The sequence below is a fragment of the Nannobrachium achirus genome (assembly GCF_963921795.1).
Source record: "Nannobrachium achirus genome assembly, chromosome: 12".
NCBI classification, from domain to species: Eukaryota; Metazoa; Chordata; class Actinopteri; order Myctophiformes; family Myctophidae; genus Nannobrachium; species Nannobrachium achirus.
In genome coordinates this window covers 34511706-34537380 of record NC_137832.1, presented here as the reverse complement: position 1 = coordinate 34537380, position 25675 = coordinate 34511706, and the positions used below count along the sequence as shown (strand labels likewise).

General features: G+C 42.4%; 1 protein-coding gene across 1 annotated transcript in view; it reads right to left on the bottom strand.

The window, feature by feature from the left end:
* The window catches only part of wscd2 (WSC domain containing 2), a 44536-nt gene extending 25048 nt beyond the window's left edge, over positions 1-19488 (bottom strand). The window contains exon 1 of the mRNA XM_080738243.1: positions 19367-19488. The gene's annotated coding sequence lies outside the window, so the exon portion shown is untranslated. The remainder of the gene's footprint in view (positions 1-19366) is intronic.
* Between the last annotated feature and the right edge of the window lie 6187 nt (positions 19489-25675).

Here is a 25675-nt window from a genome sequence, read left to right as displayed (position 1 = left end):
GTCACACTTTTGCCCTGCTCATATCTCTGCAACCGTTGCCCCGATCCATGCCAGATTTTGCACACACACTCCTTGCCTGCCAAACTACAACCTCCAAGGACCCCCGGAGCTCCAAGGACCCCCAGGTCCCTGGGGGACCCCCAGATGTAAAAAATGACCAAATGTGCAAAAATGACCAAATGACCGGGGGACCACCGACTCCTGGTGCTCCAGAACGGATGCAAAAGTGGTGGCGCCCCCAGTGGAGGACCCCCTGCCACTGCAGCGCACATAAAATGCCGTAACTCGGGCTAGGAGCCACCGGGAGAGCCGGGGCCGGTACCTATTCATCCGCCTCGGCGGCGCGGAGACCCCACCCCTCATTTCTCACATGGCCCTCTTCTAGCGCCACCATGAGGCCGATTCTTGCAAAACACATTTTTGGACACTGCTCCTACAATTTTTGCCCTAAAATCACTCAAATCGGTACACAGTATGTCTACACTCATGTCATCAACATGGATCTGTCCCATATAGCGCCACCTTCAGGCCGATTTTTTCAAACACATTTTTGGACACTGCTCCTACAGATTTTGCCCTAAAATCACACAAATCGGTACACAGTATGTCTACACTCATCTCATCAATATGGATGTCCCATATAGCGCCACCATCAGGCCGATTTTTTTCAACCACATTTTTGGACACTGCTCCTACACATTTTGCCCTAAAATCCCGCTGCGACCTGACGGTCGCTTATCTCCCGATTAGGGAGTCTTACTGGTATAAACAATGCTGGTATACAATCCTGGTCTATCAACACTGTATTTGAGATGCCACATTCCCTAAATGCTCCCTAAAATCAAGCCTCCTCAGGCAGTGTTAAGATCCTGAACATGAGTAAATTTGGCCCTAGGGTAGCGGACCTGTGGTCATTAGCAAGCAGGCACAAGAGTGTATGTTGCACTACTACAGGATCAGTCATTATCTGTACAGAAGGTAGTTATGTCTGCAAAAAAAATAGAACATGGAGAAAGTTATAGAAACTAATCTCGCTTAGCCAGATGATCAGAGATGTGATATGTCTGGTGACATCTAAATTCAATGAATGTGCTAAAATTGTGTGGAAACTATTCGGAAATGTCAAAAAAGCTCCACAGAACCAATGCAAACACTTCAGGGTCTTTGCTTCATATGGGATAGATAGATAAGGATTGGTTTTCAAAGCAGTATGTTTGCTGCCGCTGGTTTTCTCTGGCGTCCAAGCCTCATTCAATGAGATTTCCCCAGACATATCAGTATAGGCAGAGATCTCTGATCGTCTGGCTACGCGAGACTAAATAGGCACACATTAAAATTAGGCCTTGTTTGTCGGTCTACTATGTGTTACACATAGTAGACCGACAAACAAGGCCTAATTTTAATTATTCACGTCCACTAACGAAAATGAAATTGAACTCTACTCAGGACTAATTTGTAGGATCAAATAACAGCAACATGAGTGTGTGCACACACACTTCAGAGGTTTCAGAGTAGACAGTGAGGCACAGACTGGATTTGTATGGCTTCTTTCATCAGAGCACACAGGCAGCTCTCCCATAAGTCTGCAGTGCTGCACATTAAGGTCAGTGATCATAACTTCCCCATACTTGTGTGCTCTGTGCTGACAGCAGTGCAGGCTGAACCTTATGAACTTCCAGCACTGAAAAGGGAGATTTTTGGATGAAAGTCAGAATGTGACATTTTCCGGGTTTTAAAATTATTAATAAGAAAAAGTAAGGCACACCAGGGATTTAAGGTGCTGTGGGATTGATTCATTACTCAAGTGGAGCAGACATAAAACTCACTGACTGGTCATTAATTCACATTCATATTAAATGAGCCAGCAAATATTTAATCAGAGTGGATTTAGGAGGGGATGGGTGTCAAAGTTAATCTTTGCCGGCCAGGCCGACAGCCAGCTCAGCTTGTGCCATGGGCAAATAGCGCTGTGGGTCAGTCCATAAATATTCTTCATATCTACCCTGGGACTTATTGACCAGGAACAGGCCCATGCCTGCTGGGGCTACACTCACCTATGACGCACCTCCCACAGGACCTGGATTGTTTCCCACACCGAGTATATGACTATGGTCAATAGCCAAGAAGGAAATAACCAAATGTTCATGGCAAGTACAAGACAGGCTTTGTTTCCTCAATATATGTGAGCATCACTTGGAATAATTTGGAAGGACAAACAGTGCTTCTGTTACGTCATTGTTCTAGAATATTTCTCATTCGCCAAATGTCAAGATGATACAGTATGAATAGGAACACTGGAGAAGCATACAGATCCCAAAACCCAGAATGCTATTTTCCCATGGAGAGCATGAAAAATGTGGTTTGGCTTGAATTGTCCACATGTATTTAATTTCCATTCCTTTGTCTTTAGCTTGCCAAAAAAGGACCCCCTTTTACTCCTTTCAGTTCTTGAGAAACTGGGTGAGGCTTTTTAAACTTTTAGACCTTCAGCTCCCCAGCGCAATTCTCTCCAGCTGAGTTACATTAGATGGAATCAACACCCTCCCATGGCTTGTGTTGGACTTGGCAGTCGTTTTCCCAACACGACAGAGGAATACAACAGTGATAAGAGTAAAATAACATTGCTGTGAGATGACACTGGGGGCTGGAAAGGGGAAGATGGGCTCAACAGGCCAGAGAGGCAACTTCTGGTCTCTGGCAAAAGGTTCCACTGATAGTAGTCATTAACCGTAATGGAGAGCGGAAACACTCATTACTGCAGCACTCAAACGTTTAGAACCCACAAGGACAAGAACAAGAGGGTATCAGGTGCTCTGGCGCCGCTGTCAGCAGGAGAGGAAATTGTTCATGAATCTTTTCTCTCTATCTCTCTGTCTCTGTCTCTCCAATTCTTTTCTCCCTCCCCAATTTCTTTTCTCCCTCTCTCAGTTTCTCTTCCTCTGTCTACTGTACTGTATGTGTGGTCAGTATAGAAAATACACATCTATGGCTCTTTCTGCATTGGATTGATGTCATTAAACATCATTTTGCTGTACACTTGTGTTCAATGACAAAATAAAATCCATCCATCCATCAGAGCAATATGGTTATGTAGACTAACAACAAGGATCCAGGTAAGTGGTCCTCTATTGCTGTGACAGAGACAACATAAGGGTTAATGGCATGCTGTACTGTAGCTGCAGTGTCCTGTTTAACTACCCTGACCTTCCCCTCACCCTGGGGCCCGTCCTTCCGCTATCCTGGTGTGTTTGGCCTGCCAGTGTGCATTAGTTGTGTTTGTTAAATCAAATCAAGCTAAAGATCACATTCCTCCCCCAGTGATAACACTGTATGTGTTTGCGTCAGATCTACAACAGGGGGTTTGCATGTCCCCTGCTGTACACCATGCAAACTCAGCTGATGGGACAGTTCAGAGTCAGAGCCTTGGAATACAGGTTTTCAAGGGCATCCATTTGAATGTGGATTCCTTCTGATGCTGGTCAGAAAGAAAGCTTGTGTGTACCATTCTATTATGTATGGAGGATAAATAATATGAATATAGAATATGGATTTAGCATTGTACTGTACTGCTGCATAGTATATTATAGTATACTGTATCTGAGTGTATCATATGCATGCCTGTGCGTGTGTGTATACGTTTGTGCGCGCGTGTGTGTGTGTGTGTGTGTGTGTGTGTGTGTGTGTGTGTGTGTGTGTGTGTGTGTGTGTGTGTGTGTGTGTGTGTGTGTGTGCGCACGCGCGCGCGCATGCGTGTGTGCGTGTGTGCGTGTGTGAGTACGTGTGTTTGTGTCTGTCGCCGCGCGTGCGCACATCACCTTTTCAATGCATGTGGTATGAATGAACCAAACAATGAGAGAAGGCAGGAATTCCTTGACACAATATATTATTAAAACAGTACTGTGCAATTAGATGTAATGAAAATGGTTATATGGGTCTATTAGATGCCAAACTCACACCACTCTGCGATAAGACAGCTCACCCAACACAGATGGCAACTCTTAGAGGAGAGCATGACCCATGACCGGTGCTGTGTGCCACTGTTTCAATGTGCCAAACCAATTACTTCTCTTTGCTTTTGTATCTGGCAACTGTTGCCAGAACGGGTGCTGGAGCCCTGGCTTCTCAACTTCATGCCAACCATTTTAATTAGACTGGTGGCTGATCCTGGTGTGTGCCGGCTATAATGGTTGGCTTGGTGCCCGAGACAATTAATTACCAATGACCACTCAAAGCCTCTGGAAGCTCATCCGTGGAGACATTCTAGAGAATCTCAAGATAGTTGCAGGTCTTCTGAGGCTTAAACAGCAATTCTGAAAAGAGCTGGCGTAGACACTTGCTATATCTGTCCACACACACGCATTAAGTGCTTTAGTCCAGTGGTTCTCAACCTGTGGGTCGGGACCCCCAAGGGCGTCTCCAAATTATTTTGGGGGGTCCTCAGACGATTAACTTAATGTGCAACATTGTTTTCTCACTCAACAGTAAACAAACCAACACAAAGTTTAAGTGTATAGAGGGTATCTGCACATTTCTAGTTACAATTTAATGACTTTTGAATACCTCTAAAACGACAAATTAAACATTGGCCAAATTGTCAAATATTAGAGGCAGAAATTGTGAAAATAGTCGAACTACATGCTCGCAACGCCTCGTGTAGAAGCGTGTTATACAAAATGTATTGCCTCAACTCTTAGTGCTCGTCAGGGTGGGGGGTCCCCAGTTAAAATAGGATTATTTTGGGGTTCGCGGCCTGAAAAGGTTAATTGAGAACCACTGCTTTAGTCCACATAAGACAGGAATGATGACTTAATAAGCAAGATAATGTAATATTCTTAACATTCTTAGTAGTTCTAACTATAATGAACTAGTCAAAGTCAACCCACCACAGCACAAAGCACATGTATTAAAGGACAACTTTTGTTTTTTTACAACAAGGGTTCATATTTTAGATTAGAGAAAAGAAAAGATGAGTGTTAAAATGTTTACTTCTTTCTATCTTTTTAGTAATTTTAACAATTTAGATTTTGCATGCAAGTGGCTAAATATGTCTTTTTAGACACAATAAGCCCATTACCAATATCCACCGCAATCTTTCATGTGCAGATGTGACTTATGGGGGCTGATGTAAATAGTAACAAAGAAATGTCTAAAAAGACACATTCAGCCACTTTAGTACACTTGTACCACCCACTGAAGTCAAAATACTAAAATCGCTAAAACAATAGAAAGCAGTAAATGATCATCTCATCTTTTCTTTTCTCTAATTACAATCTAAAATATGAAACCTAGTTGTAAAAAAACAAAGTTGTCCTTTAAGTGAAGACATCATTACCTCCATCAACAGAGTTGGATGGGGGGGTCCTCAAGCCATTCTGTTAGTCTGTCTGTTAACAGGATATGTCCAAAAGGTATGAACGGATTTGCATAAAACTTTGTGGAAAGCTTTGGGCATGGAGGAAAGGAAGAACTGATTAACTTTTCACACTCATTGGCCGAAGTGGGTTGGGTTGGTGGGAGTGGCTTCTCATGAAAATGCACATAAGCAAGGAACAGATACACACAACATAAACTTTGTATACATGTCGGTCGTGGTCAAGGAGGAACTGATGTCACATCGATTGAAAGGTTTCGTGTCAATTGGAATGAAGGTTTGCCAGGTAGAACTGAGCATAATGTCCACAATTGTTTAGTGCCAGCAGAGGTATGCACTCATGTGTCAACTTTCTAGATTAAAACCGAGCGTCCTTATTCTGGGGCAAACATTTGGTGAAAAGTAGTAGATTTCACAGAAAGGTTTGGTGTAGAGGTAAAAGAGGAGGGGCCTGGGGAACTCCGTCATGTTTGTGCCCCTTGAACTATAGTGGTGGTGAACTGATCTCCCTGTACGTATAACGTCAGGTTTGTAAGCTATTTGTTCCAAATATCTGATAATGTAATTGATAGTGATGATCAAATACGGCAAATCAAATACAGTAGTAGTTCACACCATTAACATGGACTCTTTTGAGGATCTAATGCTGATAATACTTAATTTAATCATTACTTAATATTTAATAATTAACATACAGTACATTAGTCCTAAATGAAGACCAACTCACCACTTTATTTCAAGGGCCACAATCATGATGAACAAATAAGTAGATAATGACTAACACTTAATAGCTTACATGTGCTCTGCGCTGTGTGGTGGGCTGACTTTTGTTCTGTACGGTAGTTATCTGCTAAGAAGAAAACATGCTTAAGTCATGATTCCCATTGATCTACTTACGTGGTTAATGCTGTAATGTGAATGCATGTGGACATAAACGATCCACTGTAAAATCATGTATATTCCTGATAATGAGGTATTACCGCATGAATTTATGCATGAATGTATGGTATTGTATGTACCATAATTGTGTAACCAAAGCAAATGTGTATTTTATTCAAAAGATAAAAACTACATCTCTCACATTCCAAGATGAATGAAAGCTGACTTGAGTTGTGATTCATTACATTGCTAATATATGAGGAAACATTACATTACAATACTGTAAGTTCAGTTGTTATTTCAAGTAGTGGCCATGCACCACAACTTCCTCAAGACTGTAGCAAGTAGACTTCAAAAGCTGATTACTGTATAGCTGATGTTTGGCTCTGGGGTGGGTATTTGCTTTATCTTTGATTAATTTAGGTTGATGAAAACTTTCCACTTAATAACTTTCTTTCATTCTTCATGAGAGATATGAGTGTGGACTGACTAATGTTGCCAAGAAGCAAATGCTTTCATTGGCACCACCATTTCAACTTTGCAAAGGCCTAAGGTTAATTACAAATGACCGTGCATTTGGCAATGGGACACTAGAATAGTCCAATCAGAGGAAGAGGTTTTAGGCACACAGTATAAAGATTAAATATTAAGCCCAGAGTGGCAGGGAAAAATCTCATTGTAATCCTTATAATACTCAATGGTCCATTAAGCACACTGGTGACCTTTTATTCTGAAAGAGAAGACATAAATTAAAGGGACACAAAATATTGTAATCCTCTCTTTCAACCAGTGCATAGTAATGTTAAGCCATAGTGCTGTAATGAAATGCAAAACTTCCTTACTGTTGAGCATGAATATCTCCATAGACAGCATATGGTGGATATGGAGAAAAGGGGAGGACAATGTGAATAGCTTTCCTTTGATTACAGAAAGTACCCAAGAGCAGAGAAGTGCAATTAGGCAGGATCAAAACAGGAGGCTGCACCGACCATTTCCACAAGCTGAATCAGCAGTCTTTTTGTTCCACAGAATAGACCAGCATTAAAATTGGGTCCATGGGAGGGAGAGCAAGATGGAGAGTGGGAGAATGCCGGAAGGGCAACCCTTCCACCTTCACACGTTGAGAACAAAACATCTCATTGACAATATGGGAGAGTTGGCACTATTTTATAACTGTATGTGCATTGTGCCACAATGGAGCTCTAAAACAAGGAAAATAGCTCAGATTCCATAGCTGTGTGTTTCGGGCCCACTCTCAATCGCCACTGCTTCCAGTTTCTGGTTAGTTATCTAGATGAACATTTGGGAGACAATGGCGTGAATTGGCCCTCTCTAATGGCTCTCTAAAAGAAGTAATTATTCTGCAGTTCTGCTGAATGGAGAGTGGCTGTCAATGGGAGATCGAATGATCCTCCACTATCCAACCATACAAAGATCTTCATTCAGGACCCACAGAATATCTGTATTTTTTCAAGAAACCACACACACACACACACACACACACACACACACACACACCTCCACTAACCGTTTGTTCCCGTTTCTCCTCTTCTCTGCTTTTAGTCAGGATTGTAGAGGGCTATGGCATTATGGCAAGTGTGTAGTCAATGAAAAAGAGACAAGGAGAGAAATAGGAAATACCTTCACAATGGATTGCACAGAAATTAAGGCAATTTTCAGCAGCACATGATTGAACTGTGGAACCACTACACACTGCAAAGTGTAGAAACACCAACACGTTAGCAACTCAGAAACTCAGAAATGCAGTTATTTATTAACTGAGAAGAACCTACTTTGTTTTTCCATCTTGGACAAACAGGAAACTAAACAGTTACACATCAGAGAACGAGGCTTAACTTTGTCAAATAGTGACTGTTTACCATAATTATACAAGGATGCCTTGATGGTGCATATAGAATGTATTTTTGAACCACTCCAATTAATAATTTACAGACCACTCAACTGTACGGGTAAATCACTAAAGTATTTATAACCTAGAGCTACTGTACTACAGTACTGTTAAAAGATGTAATGTTGTGTATGGCCTTTTTTTCTCTTTAAAGGGATATTCCACTTTTCAACAGGGAAACAGCTTATGGGATTTTCTCCACATACACACCCATTGTAACTTCAAACTTCATTTCAACCATGATAGATTCATTAAAAACACACATTATTTTTTCTGGTGACTCATATTACCCTCCTAATATGTGAGCAGGCTGTGTTTTATCCATAACCTTTTTCATTTATTTTTGATAATTATTTGGGAAAATGGAAAAAATGAAATAATTATTAAAAATGCCGGAAGGGTGTTTTTAATGAATCTATCATGCTTAAAATGAAGTTTGAAGATGGTGTGTGGGGAGAGGCCCTGGGCCTGGAGGGCCTGGTAACATTTACATCAAATATCTAAATATTGAATGAAGCAAATTAAAAACTATTCAGGTTGTTCATAAAAGCCTGATTAGATGATAAAATGACCAAGTTTTTTTGAAAGTGGAATATCCCTTTAAGTCCATTTAGTCTAAAACTGTTCAACCGAAAATGTTGACTAAAATATATATTTTTTCTCTTCCTGAAATGTTTACGTTTAAAAAATACATTAAAAAATACTTATACATAATAACATGGTTTCTGAACATGGTTACTATGTGCTTTACCAAACAAGATAAAAAAATTATAGCAGCTTTACATGAAATAGAAAGAAATCGTATCAAATAATATATTCTTAAACAGTAAACTAATAACACACACACACACACACACACACACACACACACACACACACACACACACACACACACACACACACACACACACACACTAAAGTGGATCATTTTATGCTGAGATAAGGCTTAAACTTGCCAGCTGGATCTCAAGAGAGCAGTGTCCATAAATCTTTACTTCCCTTTGCCAAAACCTTCCTTTCCTTGAAGCATTCACAATGTGGCCTTGCACTTGACCTACACAACATGCTCCTGTCCTTCCAAAGTTTTCGGAAAGGGACTCAACTACATATTGACGTCATTCATAAATTCTGATGGCTGATCTCAGAACTTTTTCTCAAAGCTCCTGCACCCTCAGATGTCCTGAATCTCTGAACTAGTTCCGAAAGCCCGTCTGAAACAGATCTCGTCTGAAGGAGCATGTATTTCTCTTTAGTTACAGTTGCTCTGGATATTGAGCCATTGAACAACTTGAAAGTGTTTTTGATACAAACACGATCCCATATACCACATACACATATGTTAGACAGTCTATGTTTTGGAATAGATATGAGGGGCTTGTAGTCCTTCCCGCAGCTGACCTGGGTTCGAATCCAACCCAGGGCTCTTTGTTGCAAGTCCTCCCCCATCTCTCTCCTGGCATTTCCTGTCTCTCTCTCACTGTCACTATCAGCAACAAAGCAGAAATGCTTTGTTTAAAGTAAATAGATATGGAGGATTACAGCATGTTGTGCACATTGTCTGGGGGAAATCGCTATCCACAGAGCACCATATGCTAGGATTACATCAAACAATACATCCTGGTAAAGCATGTTGCAGTCTCAGCATGAGGGAAAGTTAGAAGCAACAGGGATTAGGAGAACATTCAGCTATTTTGTGCTCAAAAAAGAAATCAATCAACTTGAATTGTGCTGATTCACCTCATTCTCCAAGGTGGAAAAACGACAGTGGCAATACACCTGATGCCAGTGCCACCTCATTTCATCTGTTGTCCCAGTGCTGCAAGCACGCCAAACCTCTCACAATTTTCACAACCAAGTCCTTGACCTGTAGGCGTGATGTTTGGCTTTTGATCAAGTATACTGTACAGGCTTGCGGGGAGCCCAGTGGTCCAGGCCCAGTGGTCCAGTGCATAGCACTATAGGCTCTAACGCCTGACAGCGCGTCGCGGGTTCGGGTCCCGTTCACAACAGCCTTTGCTGCGTGCAGCGTGTCGCTCCCTGTCTCTCTCCCCATTTCCTGTCAGTCTGCTGTACAATCAATAAAGACATAACAGCCCCAAAACAAATCTTTAAAAAAGTATACTGGCTTGCATATTTTAGACTATGGTATACAATGCATTCGTCTAGACAAGTGTTTCTCAAATGGGGGTACGTGTACCCCTAGAGGTACAGAAGAAAATGGGCAGATGTATTTTACTGTTATGGGTACAAATACAAATACAAAACATTGGCAGTCTTTGCTCATCTATAAATTGTAAAACCAAAGTAGAACTGTTATTGAATAGAAAGCAATGTTTATTTGCCATTATGCCGTTTATTTTGACATATTGGCATTGGAAATGGACTTTTGATGAGCTTTTGATAAGCAAAAAGTCAGGGGAAGGGGGTACTTCGCTACAGAGATTAATATAAAGGGGTACTGCAGCCAAAAGAGTTTGACGACATAAAGAGTTTTTCTTTGAAGTACAGTAGTAATTCTATCTGTACTGTACATCTGAAATGTGAGGCGATGTATTTCTCCTGTTAACTAGATTACATAAGAGTTTTGATCTTTTTCCCGTGCAGAATGATCTGCAATGCGAGGCAGGGTATTGGTCCCGTTAAGCAGTGAACTGAGAGCAATTGACAGGATGCACCCATTTGACTAGTGGGAGGCAGGGATAGGGTACTCTGCACGTACTCTTGCAAAATGGCCACTGAAGCATGCTTTCTTATCAGCATCATGCAATTCTGGACGCAAAAACAGGCAGGGTGCACCAAAAGTCTATCCCTGGACCCCTTTGCTATGTATTTGCATCTGACTTTGTTGTTCATATTGTTCTTACAGTATATATTCAGACCACTGTTGTTTATGATCAACTCTCTGTCCTTTTATTTCCTTCCAACAAAAGAAGGGTGCTGGGTCCAACTCGGTTCAACAATACAGAAGCAAATTAAAATTACGCAGGTTATTTTGTCTCCGACTGGAAGAAAAACGAATGTGTGTACTGTATATGTTTGGCATTAACCGCAGGCTGTTAAGGTTGCTGTTAGTTTTCATGACACAGATAGGAAATTGGGTAAGGGACACTTCTGCATTAGCTGAGCAGTTATGTGCATACACTGGGGAATATGATAATATGTATGCACTGTGTGTGTTTGTGTGTGTGTGTGTGTGTGTGTGTGTGTGTGTGTGTGTGTGTGTGTGTGTGTGTGTGTGTGTGTTACAAAGGGAGGGTAATCTTGTGTGTATACAGATACTGTGACTGCTGGAGAGAGCAGGCCTCAGTGGTGCAGCCTCGCCTACAGTACATGAATAAAATAAGACATGCTCACAGTATTCCTGTCCTGCTTTAACAACCCGTGGGAGACCAGAGAGAGAGTGTGTGTTTGCGTGCGTGCGTGCGTGCGTGCGTGCGTGCGTGCATACGTACATGCACACCTCAATGTGTGCATGAGCATGTATTGTATCTACGGTGAGAGTATCTGTTGTGTGTATGTGCATGCGTGCGTGCGTGTAAAGATGCAAACAGACAAGGAAAAAGAAAGCGAGATTAAGAGTGCGGCTGTGTACAGTATGAATTCTGTCCACCAGGGCCATGGTTCCATTAAATGGAATTTAAATACATCTTATTTAAACTTAAAAACACAGATTAGGCACTTAGAGTCTGAAGCCTGATTAAAACGTCGGAAGACACAGATCCTTTTCCACCACCACTATAATCCTTGCAACCAGCCCAAGGCTGTGAGTCCCCATGACTAATGCTGCATAGAGAAGCTTACACAGCAGAGAATGCCACCGGTGTTTAGGCCTCAGTCTAACCTTGCAGCAAGGCAAGCAAGGCCTCATGTTAAGTTGCTGTGATTGGCAGACAAGGCGACGCTTGAACCAGGAGTCAGTGAAGCACTGCAAAGGATCCGGAGCTGAGTCACTGTACTCCCCCCTGCAGGCATGTAACCCAGCAAAGACACATGCACAGTCACCATCGAAGGAGCTGATGAATGTTGACGTGCCAAAGAGACAGACTTGTGTTTGACCGAGCATGCTATAGTCGCCACCAAACATATCTGCCAACCTGGAGATTCACAGACAGATGGAGACCACTGTGCAGCGGGCCCCCATCACAGTCTTAACCGGACTTAAACTCAGCCAATTTGATGCTTCTAGAGCTGGAGATTAAGAACATGGAGGTCTACAGTACTGTATGTATAATAATGGATGTCCTTACCTAAAGGAGTGTTATATAAATAGACAGTGCTTCACATCTTTCAGATGAAATCCCAGTAGGCATAATTATAGAGCACAGAATTATCATGGGAATGTTGTACATTTATGCTTTAATGACTTAGGCCATATCCAAGTGTAGTTCAGTCATTTAACTCGTGAATATCCAGTTACTTGGTGGTGATAATTGTACTGCAATATGAGGAGAATGTGATGGAACAGTCTGGGATGCATCTCGATTTTGTACTTCATGTCACTGCAAATTGACACATTTGTGACAGCCATTTGTGACAGCCTCATTAGGGCCCAGTAAGCATGAGGGAGATCTGAACCATGACAGACCGGGGGCTCCACTTGCACTGCCTTCATCATACCAAGAATCCTGCTGTACTGGGAAGGAACAGGGCTTATCGGAACTCTTGCCTTCCAAACCTTCTTCTTCATAGTACAATCCATATGCCGGATATATAGTCATATAACAATATAATTACTAGTCCTTACCCGTTCAAAGATATGAGCTCCGAAATGATGTGCAGTGTGTGGGTTATGGGATGTGCACTGTGCACACGGTATATGAGGGATGGAAAGTAACTTTAACTGGTACTTGCATGATAATATGTAGGAGCATCAATGTAAGAAATACCCGTTTCGTTTAATGGCTATGTGTGTGTGTGTGTGTGTGTGTGTGTGTGTGTGTGTGTGTGTGTGTGTGTGTGTGTGTGTGTGCAGCGGTTTGGACCGTGAGACCATCCGCAGAGTGGTCTGTGTTTCTTTTTGAGAGGGTCGGTCCGCCTGAAAAACGCGTTTTGGAACAAAACGGTTACGTTTTGCGCGTTTGTGACGCCCTCTACGGGTCGAATTGGAAATGCTTCTGGGGATTCGTTGAGTAAGCCACCCGCAACCTGTGGCAGAAATTCAGTGTTGACTCGACGTTTTGTTTGTGATTTATGGCTATTGTTTGCAAAACGGGCCCCTCCCGCTAACTTTGGAGGCCCGTTACGAACGAACGGTATGGACTATCAAAATATCCCTTGACTATGTTCATTGCATGGGTTCAGAGATCATGTGTACCCATTTTCGTGACATTTGAAGAAAATATGTAGGAAAAGGAGCAAAAAGTGTGTTTTGGAGAAAATTCAAAATGGCGGAAAATCTATCCTGACGCAAATGGGCGGGGCCTATATCGGGAGATGCGTATTGACCCAAGGAATCCAGGGAAAAAAGAATTTTAATGTTCCGACCTACGGTTCAAGAGTTACAGGCCGAAACGTAAAGTGGACTGTTATAGCGCCACCATGAGGCCAATTTGTGAAAGTGACAAACGGGCTTCACAGTTATGTCAGGTGTGTTCATATGCTAATGGTGATGCGATTTCAGATCAATTGCTCCAGCCACTGAGGAGAAACGCTGTTTCAGACACTCACTCAGACACTCACTCAGACATTTGGTGAATTATATGTTAGATGTGTACAGGATGTTCTAAAAAATAGGAGATCCCTATGGGACATCATGTTGATATGGCTATTGGCTATGATGTCAAATTCATAAAAATAAAAAAAAGCTGCATGCCCGATGACTAAGAAAATACAAACTGTGTTCAAGCCTATATCATTTACGTACATCAGTAGAATGGCATGGCCATTGTGTGGAAGTCCACCCAGTCAATTCTGTTTTAACTTGTGGAGACTGCTGTCCAGGACAGGCTCACAGGATTCACCAAAAAAGGTGTGAATGCTGGATCCTGAAGCCTGCCCTGCAGTAGCCTAGCTCAGCTATACCATCCACCCATGTTAAAACAAGGAGGGGATGTACCGGTATATGTATGTATGTATATACTGCAGTTAGTTAGCTGCATTAGTATATAGGCTGGCTATGCCAGGCTAGCCCTGCAGAGGTCCCTGGATGGATCCATGCTACTGTACACTAGAATTGTGTATGCAGTACTACACATCTACCGTAGCAGGACAAGTATGTTAGCAACAAGCATCTGCATGGGGGGTTAACAAAGGTGAGTGAGAAGATAGCATCAGGCTAGTCACTCAGTCATTGCCACAAACACCCGGAGCTCCCAGTCAGAAAACTTGTACTGTGGAAGTCAACACACAGGCATTAATTATGAGGGCATCTCACAGCAACAAATTGCAACATACTAAAGAAATATGCTGGGGGGGAATGTATTGGCAATCTAGCCAGATGCATGGAGGATTTGAGATGACTGGAAACACTGTTGGAGGGCTCTCCCGAGGGCGACCAAGAAAACAGAATATCGCAAAATAGCACAAAATATCATCAAATATAATTTTTTCCCCTCATGCTCCAGTGTTCATCAGCCTATGAAGCTATTACTAATCATTTTAATGGGGGAATTAATTTGCAGAATGTGCTATAATTAGACTAAAATGACAGAGCTTTTTAAATTGAGGGTAAAACATCAATGGGCCTTGGTTTGAGGGCAAACATTGGCCAAAGTTAAATAACTCTCCGAGCAACACACTGGCGCCAGTAACGATGTTCTTTATCCACCAATTTAGTGAAAGCGGAGCCAGTAAACTAAGTCTCTATTTACAGGGATGGGAGTTGCCCTGTGGCGCCCCATTGCTAAACCAGGTACAGAGAAGCACAGCCACTTAGCACAAACAGAGACCTCATTGAGCAGCTGAGATTGACTTCAAGAAAGAACAAGCAAGCAGGGTTGCATTTCAAGATGAACAATTACAGTTATGATGTGTAAATTCAATTGCAGACTCTGCCCTATCACAATTGCAACCATAGATCATAGAGAATGTGCCACTCTTATAAATATATCTAGTTTTTGAATGGACATTCAAAGTGCTTCTGTCAAACACAAACTTCATGATGCGTTTGTTTGATATGAATTTGCATTGGCATCCATAGCAATAAGCATCATCTACACCGGGCCCCCCAGCTGTCAACACAAGACACTTATGAGTTATCTATATTTTTACATCTTTGGTGACATACTCTGTCCTTCCCACACACATACCGGTACATGGACCCACCCATTCATACCACGGCTATAATCTCATGAATCCCCAGAGCTGTTAGTGTTTGACATTTACCATTCACATTGGTCTGAGAAGTCATACTCTATACATACATTTGGAAGCTCAGAACTGGCGAGACTGAGAGAAACCAGAACTGATGCCAAACATGGGACCTTGACTGTGCAAAGAACACCTGAGTGTATTATCATAACACATTAACACCAGTGATAAGACAAGACTGCTGGTAAATTTAACAAATAGAATTTGGGAACAATATGTCAGCCTTTTTCAACAACAAGGCAATTCAAAGTGCTTTACACAAACGCAGATGGGATATGCCACCTGGAGGTTCTTAAATGATTTCTAACTACAGGAATTATAGCAAAATGAAAGAGTTTCAAGAGAAAGGGCTACTGTGCTTACTTTTACTTATGGAAAGGGCAAACGAAAATCACGTTTTTACAATATGAGTGCCATCATGCTGACACTGTTACAGTAGTTGGACAACTAATAATCTGGTCTCTATATCTATGACAGTGCTTAAAGCATCTCCTTATCCTCCTGACTTAATTCCTCAGCCATCATGTCACAGTGTTTTTGCGATTCTGTGAGATTGAGACCAGGGGGCGCTCGTTTTTGGGCGCGAGGTGGAGCAAGCGGTGCCTCCTTCCGGGGACTGCCCATAAGTCCGACATCTCATTAGTCCTACAAGTCCTCTAATTATTTTTATATTTTTTAACACATACACACACGGATATATATATATATATATATATATATATATATATATATATATATATATATATATATATATACCGTATATAGATATAGACATACACATCAGTTATGCATTCAGGTAATAAACTGTGGGAGGTATCAATATGGCTTCATAAAAGAGGTAGAATTGCTTGCATAAGAATAATAACACTAAAGAGTCCAACCTCTAGAGCACATACATTGTGTGACATAAAATGATGAAGTAGGGCATTCATTTAGGATGGAGATAAGAAGTTTCTGCCTGACAGTACTGTATATGCAATGTGGCCCTCTGGAGTAAAGGTTGCACACTGCTGCGTTTTTTGGGCGAATATCGGGGTGAATTTCGGAGCGCGTGAATAAAAAATCACACTTGTGTGAACTGAGCGGTGGTGTGTGTGTGTGTGTGTGTGTGTGTGTGTGTGTGTGTGTGTGTGTGTGTGTGTGTGTGTGTGTGTGTGTGCCCCCTGTGTGTGTGTGTGTGTGTGTGCCCCTGTGTGTGTGTGTGTGTGTGTGTGTGCCCCCTGTGTGTGTTTGTGTGTGAGTGTGCCTGGCCTATGCCTGGCCTATCCTGAACAACAGCGCCCCTCCCTTAACATGTGTGGTCAGAAAAGGTTACTGCAGGCTACATACCCGGAGACAGACAGACAGACAAACAGACAGACAGACCCACACACACGGCCACGTATAGGAGCGTTGTGACCACCGCTCAAAAATCAACCTCACGTTATGTCAGTCACGTTTGCACACTGCCGCCCGTTTCGCGCACCACTCGGTCCCTTGCTCTCTCTATCTCTCTCTCTCTCCTTGCCCTGAAAAACGCATTTCGCAACGAAAAACGCAGCAGTGTGCAACCAGCTTAAGTGTGGAAATATAGTGGCCCTCTCCATCATCAAAGCTGCCCACCCCTGCCCTAGATGTTGTACTGCTCCTTACACCCAGCTGGACCAACGTTGTTTGAAATGTCATACAGTGGCATCCTTAGAGCCCTGCAATCTCACCAGTGGGGCTAGAAATTGTTCACAAAAAAAGCAGCAAGCGAGCAGGCGGGCTCTATTGGCTCAGTGGCAACGATTGCAGCACTTGCACAGGACACCTGTTAGGTTCAAATCCATGGTAGAACAGTAAAGTTATGTACCGGTAGTACAGCTTTAATGACAATATTGCCCTACTGCAGTGATTATCTGACTGTCAGGTAAATCTTGGTATAAGCACAAAACCTGCCAGAGATATCATATGCATGCAGGATTCTTGAAGAGTATCCTGTATCAAAAAGTTAAGTCTTTCAAGGAAAGAACAGAGTTGAATGCCTAAAATCCCATGCTGTTCCCATGCATACCGTTGAGATTGTGATAACTGACAAACCATGCCAAGGTAAAAGTAAGGAGACATTTTCCAATTCCAACACCTCACTGCCCAGTGCCCACGTCAGCTCAGTTTTTATAGCCTTTCATACCAGCTCTAATGAGGATCTTGGCATCCTTTCTTGATGATGATATATCACAAGAAAGTACACCATTAGATATACATACAGCCAGCACTATTCTGGTGTTATTTCACCAGAATAGTGGTAACCACAAGAAAATAAGCTTTAATTCCTTTAAGTCTTCGAAGCCTGTGGCCATTGATTATGATCCATGACGTGTCACTGTGAGGTCGCCAAGAGGATGAAGAGATAAGGAAGGCACATAAGCTCTGAAGGAACTCAAAGCCTTCTCAATGTGCTGCTTGGCTTGGTCATCCAATAGCACCACAAGCCGGCTTCATATCTGAGGTACTTTTAAGCCTCCCAGTATACTAAGAGCTAAGTCTTTGATAATCTCGTCTCAATTCCACATCAAAAATATACTTTTGTCTTACAATTCTGTGGCATGCTTTGCCTTAAAAGCACACATCATATGGAGCATGATCAAAAATAAATTCCTAAGTACATTGATGCACTTATGGTAAAGCCATATTTAAATAACACTGGAAATATTAGAAAACACTGCATAATATCAGGAAAGACAGTGTATGCACATGTTTGTGTGTACAAAGGGGATATTATCACATACACAGATGCATTTGTAACTTCTTGCCACAATGACAGTATGTCTGGAGTCTGTTCCCACCTTGTGGTAGTCATTTCAGGGCCTAGCACACTGCTGGCACTGTTTAAAACGAATGTAATAATCCAGATGTGTTATGTATTTACTGCCAGATACTTGATATAATATACACAAGGCCTACCAAGTGTTTACAGTTTTTGAAGCAGGGGAACCCCGCACTATCCATCAGTTATCCATGGCTTGGGCGCAAGGCTGCAGGACAGCTAAGTGCTCTTTTAACCTACTTGCTGCAACACCAACATAATAACTCCAGCACATCAACCATAATCAATGAATTTGGTATTCAGCCTTATGTTCTGCCAATGCTGTTTTAAAGCCTCAACATGGACCAGTTGGCTCAATACTGTGCTCAGGGGAACATGCTGATGGGTTCCATATGGCAGTCAGTTCAATAAAGTTATGATGAGCTGATGAGCTAGGCATTGGTTATTTTTCAACCTGGGAAAAAAGCCTGTGTAGACTATGTACTGAGGTTAGGCAGCTGGTGGGCCAGGGTAGCTATTTTCTTGGCTCAAAGCTGCAGACAAACATGTTCTTCCAAATTCATTGATGACTCCCATGCATGCACCATATAGGCTTACAAGTTACAATAATGACAATAATGAATATCCGTGATTTGAAATAATCCCAGTCAAATATTCTCACATGCTATTACTAATATATAACCAGGCCTATCTGTGGATATTGTTGGAGTTGTTGCTTTATAAAATGTGTGAAAGATCGAGACATGCAGGTTAATTCTGCTTGAGCAGGAAGCTATGAAAGTCCCACCAGCTTCTCACTTTGGTAAGTGAGTGAAATGTACTGATTCTCAAGGCAACCTATCATTTTGCTCAAGCAAGCGATAGTCAATTTAGTGCAGGTTAGAGAGGCACAATTACGAATTAGCCTATTATTAAAACAAAAACACTACGAATGAATAATGGCATCCAACTAGCCAAGAAATTAATAATCCCCCATTGCAAAGGTTCTCCTAAAATGTAAGGTAAAAATAACTTGTGGTTGATGAAAACCTAATTTCAGCCTAATACGATAGTCTATTTAGCTGTGATTGTCGTACAATACAGTTCGATAAGTAGGCTTTGTGTGCCTTACCTTAACTTGTAGAGAATCCAACAGCAAACACGAGGCTAACAACCCGATTCAGCAGATGATGTGATGGTTCCAAATTCACAAAATGCAACTCAGATATGATGTCGATGATGGTCATCTCTCACATACATGTTTTAATCTTCAAGGCAATTCAACAAACCGTCGAAAAACTGTAGTCGGCTGTCGGTTAATTATTGCCTTTTGTTAGCAGGATCACTGCTGGTTGACTGGATTTAAAACCGTTTGCTTGAAGACGAGTTTATCAATTCCATAATGAACCCCCGTTCTATTTAATAACCCGCTGTAGCGCGTCCGCACTCCTCCGCAGATACCACTACACGCTCCTACACTACAGCCAAGAGGAAAACAGGGAGCAATGCAGATGACTAAATTCCACGCCACAATTAGGTCTACACATGTCCCAGGCTTTAAAACGCCCTTTTAATCTATTTAGGTCAGAGCCGTCGTCGCAGTCGACTGTCCGATTTGATGCAGGCAGCGTGAGTCAACCTGTCTTTTCTCTCGTTCCCAAAATCGTCTGTCTGTCAAATCCTGCGGATATATGCACCGCGCCGCACCGCGCACTCAGAACAGCACTGCCTGCGTTTAAAGAGACACAGCAAGCGCTCGGGAAAAGGCGCAGTGACGGCACGGCATCCCCATGTGCAATTTCATACCGTGGCCTGCCTTGGCCACAGATGTTTGAATGATAAATTATTCCCACGGCTGTGATTTTGAAGTCAAGTAGCCTTCTACACTCAGTCAGATCAGAACAGAACAGAACAGAACAGAACAGATGCCGCCTGCGGCCTGTCCTCTCTTACCAGACGTTTTGCAGGACAGTACTGGCGCCTTTGGCCAGGACAGGACTGGCGCCTTTGGCCAGGGAAGTTCTTAGGCTATATATAAATGTGAATAACTTCACCTCATCTGTTTTTAAAGAACTCTTCATAAAATGCAGTCTTTCCATGGTTATGCTTGACACATGGATATTAAACGCTGGCACACTGGCTAATGCAGACACTTTTAAGCGCAAAGTTGGTTGCCTTTGAGCAAGGCTGATCGATAGATAGATAGATAGATAGATCATAGATTAGATAGATAGACTAGACAGACAGACAGACAGACAGACAGACAGACAGACAGACAGACAGACAGACAGACAGATAGATAGATACCTTTATTATCCCAAGGGAGAAAATCAGTTTACAGGCAGCACAGCAGTCAGTTTAAGGTTACAAGTTACAAAGAAGTAAGAAAAATAAAAAAGTTGGCTACTGTTGTGTACAGTCAAAAAATGCAAGGCACAATAAAAATAAGTATACATAAAGTGTCAAAAAGCTGTCACAATAAAAGAGAATATATATATATATATATATATATATATATATATATAAGTGTCCAAAAAGCTTGAAGAAGTTTGGGTTATCTGCATTCTGCTTTAGGCCTAATATCCCCGCCAGGTCAGAGGGCACTTCACGCTAACAACCCAGATAAAAAATCGGGCTGATGGTGGCGCTAAATGGGAAGGATCCATGTTGATGACATGACTCTAGACATACTGTGTATCGTTTGCGTGATTTTAGGGCAAAGTCTGTATGGGCAGTGTCCAAAAATGTGTTTTGCAAGAATCGGCCTCATGGTGGCGCTACGCTAGAAGAGGGCCATGTGAGAAATTACTCAAATGAGGGGTGGAGGTTGTGGTTTGGCAGCCACAGAGTGTGTGTGCAAAGTTTGGCATGGATAGGGGCAATGGTGGCGGAGATATGAGTAGAGCAAAAGTGTGACGTGGCGGACAGACTGACAGCCGGTGGAGGTTTTGAAATGAAATGGTCAGTGAGATAAGCTTCATAATTAGGGAAAGTCAGCTAAATGTTTGCCATAAATGCAATAGTTTTTTAGAGGTGTCTACTAACAACACCTCTCAATTTGTTCAAATAATTGAATTCTGCGAACAGGTTGGTTAGAGGAATCAATCAGTCACTGATAATGCTGGAAGCTGTGAAGAGGCTACATACGTACAATATCATGGCTGGCAGCAAGGCACCATTGATATATTGGGAGAGTGTTTTCTGCAGGTATTTCAGTCCGAGTGTATCAAAGGGTGCGTTCGGAAATGCGCACCGGGTCTGGTTAGGGTTAGGGTTAGGGTTAGTTTTAGGCATAGTTTTACTGAGGTTAGGGTTAGCGTTAGGGTTGAGTTTAGGCATAGTTTTACTGAGGTTAGGGTTAGGATAAGGAGTTGGGTTTAGGCACTCACTACATTGAGCACACACCCGGTGCGCATTTCCGAACGCACCCTTTGATACGCTTGGACTGAAAGACCTGCAGAAAACACTCTCCCTTGATATATTCAGCTTTTTTATTTGGTATCTTTCATCCACGATGCTGTTGCAAAACCAGGAAGCGATGGAGTATATTTTAATATTTTCAATTGTGCCATGGTTAAGGAAAGATGGTGGCTGGGGTGGAAAGGTTGATCTCTTTTATCTGCAGAGCAGAGGGGGTGAAGCTACTGTTTGGCCCTGTTGATGATCGTAGTGGTGCTTTAAGGTCTGTTTGAAGAAGAGGTGCGCGCACGACTCCAACCCGTTTCAACAATATTAAGCTTCTTACCGGGTGCACGGTCGGGAAACGTAACTTTACAAGAACAGTCTCAAAAGAGAACACCAGCACTCCGGAATAGTCCTTAAAGGCTCTTTTTTTATTTCATAATAAGGTCGGCAGGTAATGCTGCAAAGCAGCCAGCAAACAACAAACGCGTTTCGGCGTTACGCCTACATCAGCGTAACGCCGAAACGCGTTTGTTGTTTGCTGGCTGCTTTGCAGCATTACCTGCCGACCTTATTATGCTTTAAGGTCTGGTCATCATCCGTCAGCAACACCCCAGGAACTTAATGCTATACCCTCTCCATGACAGGACCACTGATGGCTGATAGCAAGCCCTTCTAAAGCTGATGATAGGAGGCCCTTCTAAAGTTGACAATCATCTCCTTGGTTTTGTTGCGACCGTCAGGTCGCAGTTACTATTAAAACCTCCACCGGCTGTCAGTCTGTCCGTCACACGTCACGTCACGTCACGTCACGTCACGTCACGTCACGTCACGTCATGTCATGTCATGTCATATCACGTTACACTTTTGCCCTACTCATATCTCTGCCACTGTTTCCCCCATGCCAAACTTTGCACACACACTCCTTGGCTGCCAAACCACAACCTCCACTCATTTCTCACATGGCCCTCTTCTAGCGCCACCATGAGGCCGATTCTTGCAAAACACATTTTTGGACACTGCTCCTATACAGATTTTGCCCTAAAATGTGTATCTCTAAAAATATTTAGAGATACACAGTATCTCTAAAGTCATGTCATCAACATGGATCTGTCCCATTTCCCATATTCCCTCCTTCCCGCCTTCTAAAGTTTGTGTATGCGACCTGACAGTTGCTTATCTCCCGATTAGGGAGTCTTACTGGTCAGTATTGATGGTGAGATTGTGTTTTCTACACCAGACTATCAGCTGCTCCACCATTCTGTAAGCAGACTCATCTTCTGATGAGGCCTACTACTGTGGTGTCATCTGCTAACTTTATGATGTGATTGCTGTTAAATTTAGTAGAGCAGTTAAGGTACATCAGAGTGGATTTTGACGTGTTGCTGCCAACTCTGACAGTTTGCCGTCTGTGTCGGGAATCCCAGATCCAGTTGCAGGTGACATTGTCCAGTCCACATCATCACCATTCGTACAGCTTCTCCACCAGCTGCTGTGGTATAATCATGTTGAAAGCAGAGCTTAAGTTAATGAACAGTATCCTGGTGTAGATGTTCTTGTTTTCCAGATGGGACAGGGTCAGCTGGAGCATGTTGGCAACAGCAGTTTCTGTAGACGCAGTGTTTCCTTGTTGTCATTAAAGTGTCTCATTTTGCTGCAGATTCACCATCTAACTATTAAATGAGCAAACTCACACACTCACGCTCTAACGCTCTAACGCTCATGCTTATCCACGTTTATCTATTCACTCGCTTGAGCAAATGATCACAAATTTCACATGGCAATGCCATGTGAAATTTGTCGTATAATGCCACCGTCTGTATAATGCCAATGGTCAATGCCATGATGGCATTGACCATTGGCATTATACAGACGGTGAGGAAGCCCGATTTGCATTTTTCCAAAATGCAAGCAGTTTATTAGCGTTTTCTTCACCACTTCTGTTCAACTCTACAGCCTGTTGTCAGGGTTACGGTCCGTTCCTCCAGGCCATGGGATCTGTAGCCCCCCCCCCCCACACACACACACACACACACCCCTCTCTATCACAGTTAGGAATGTTGCAGTGATGAGACACATGCACGCGCACACACCAAAAGTTAGGAATGTACATGATCTCGGTCTCGTCTCTCTCTCTCTCTCTCTCTCTCTCTCACTCTCACACTCTCTCTCTCTCTCTCTCTCTCTCTCTCTCTCTCTCTCTCTCTCTCTCTCTCACTCTCACTCACTCTTACACACACACTCTCACACACACGTCACGTGGGTTGCATGCATGCACGGGTCACGCATGCACCGGGTGCGTTTGATGTGTTGTAACTGTCTCATCTTCCAACGGGTATGGAAAAACTATGTGGAGCAAGCGCATACATCCCCATACTTCTATTCATCTAATTGTGCTGTTAGATTATTTGTATCCATCATAAATATACACCTCCATTGGCTGCTCCTTACATTATGATGCTCCCACATATTCTCATACACGCACCAGTTACAGTTACTTCCCCCATAACCCACACTCTGCACATATTTTGGAGCACATACGGTATCTTCGAACGGGTAAGGTCTAGTGCTCTAAAAGAAGCATATCCGATCCTTAGCAGTGAGCGGACCACCCTGTGTCCGATTTGTCAGGGTTGCTGATTTAGCATGTTTCTTGTGATTTTAATCACAGTCATGTCATCTATGCATTTGTTTATAATAAAAAAACATACCCAGTGTGAAATGACATTTATATACAGGTACATGCTCAAAATGTCCCACAAAGCTTGGCCAGTTATGTGCGGCACATAGGGACGGACGGGGGGATGGAAAGCCATGTAAGAGCGGTTAGCACCGCTCAAAAACTGTCACAGCCTCTGCACCACCCTCATGCTGTAAGGAACATTATGTAACATTGTTAGATGCAATAACATAATAATAATAGAAATACTGTTCTTAGGAAACGGTGTGGGCTCGCTGCTCCCTCATTGTCTAAAGGCCCTGCCTTTGTACTGTCGGACAGTTTTTGCCAGACCCATGAAATGGGTAGGCCTACATAAGCAAATGTCTGTCGGTCCGGGTTTTCTATAGACAACATGCCTGGCCACGCCCCCTACTTCCGACCGGAAGCCCTTTTTTGGGCTTGATCGTAGCGCGATTTCCTGTTTACGTTCATCTGATCTGATTCTCCTCTTAACTAATGAGACGGGATTGTTTTACTTTGTAATTTTACTTTGTAACTTATGTTAACAATGTCACTTAATGGCAACACTCATCCACTCTGCTGATAAATAAATGAGTTGTGACGATACACACCTGTTCTGCCATCATTCAATGTTATGAGTTGGAGGAAAAAAAAAAGAGATCTCAATTGAAACAATTGCCATAGGCTTTCTTGGGCGTATGCTTTTAGTTGACCTTGTACTAGTGTACTGTCATGAAACTACCTTTTTTCATATGCAAACTTCTTAAAAAATAACGCTATTTAAATTGTTTCAAAAGCTTTATACCCTGTATATATATATATAAAATGTCACAATGCGACATAGCTTTTTACACAATGCTGTACTCCCTCCAACTGCATGTCATATTATATGTTCGCCATTTTAAACTGTTTTTATTTTATTTGACACTTGCTTTGGCAATATAAACATGTCTTCTCATGCCAATAAAGCTCCTTTGAATTGAATTGATATAGGCCTACAAATAAACAGATTTGTGTATTTGAAAGCAAGCATTGAACCTAATCAGTATTTCATGGAAGCGAATGTTGTATGATTTCTAGCTAGCAAACCTTTTCCCTTCAGAACGCTGGTTGATCATGTCAAACGTTGTCATCTCCATTCTCCTCTGTTCTGGGATGAAGTCACAGTTGGCTTGTGTTGTGTGATATGCATTAATGTTTTTACAAATAGGCCTGTCAACAACTCAACCCACTCCAGAATAGACATAATACACATTAGCCCACCTATTATGTGCATCCTATGCTGTGTTCATTTCACTATATCACTGTAAATCATCGATTTAATCCTAATCAAGGCAATATAAATATCCATTCATA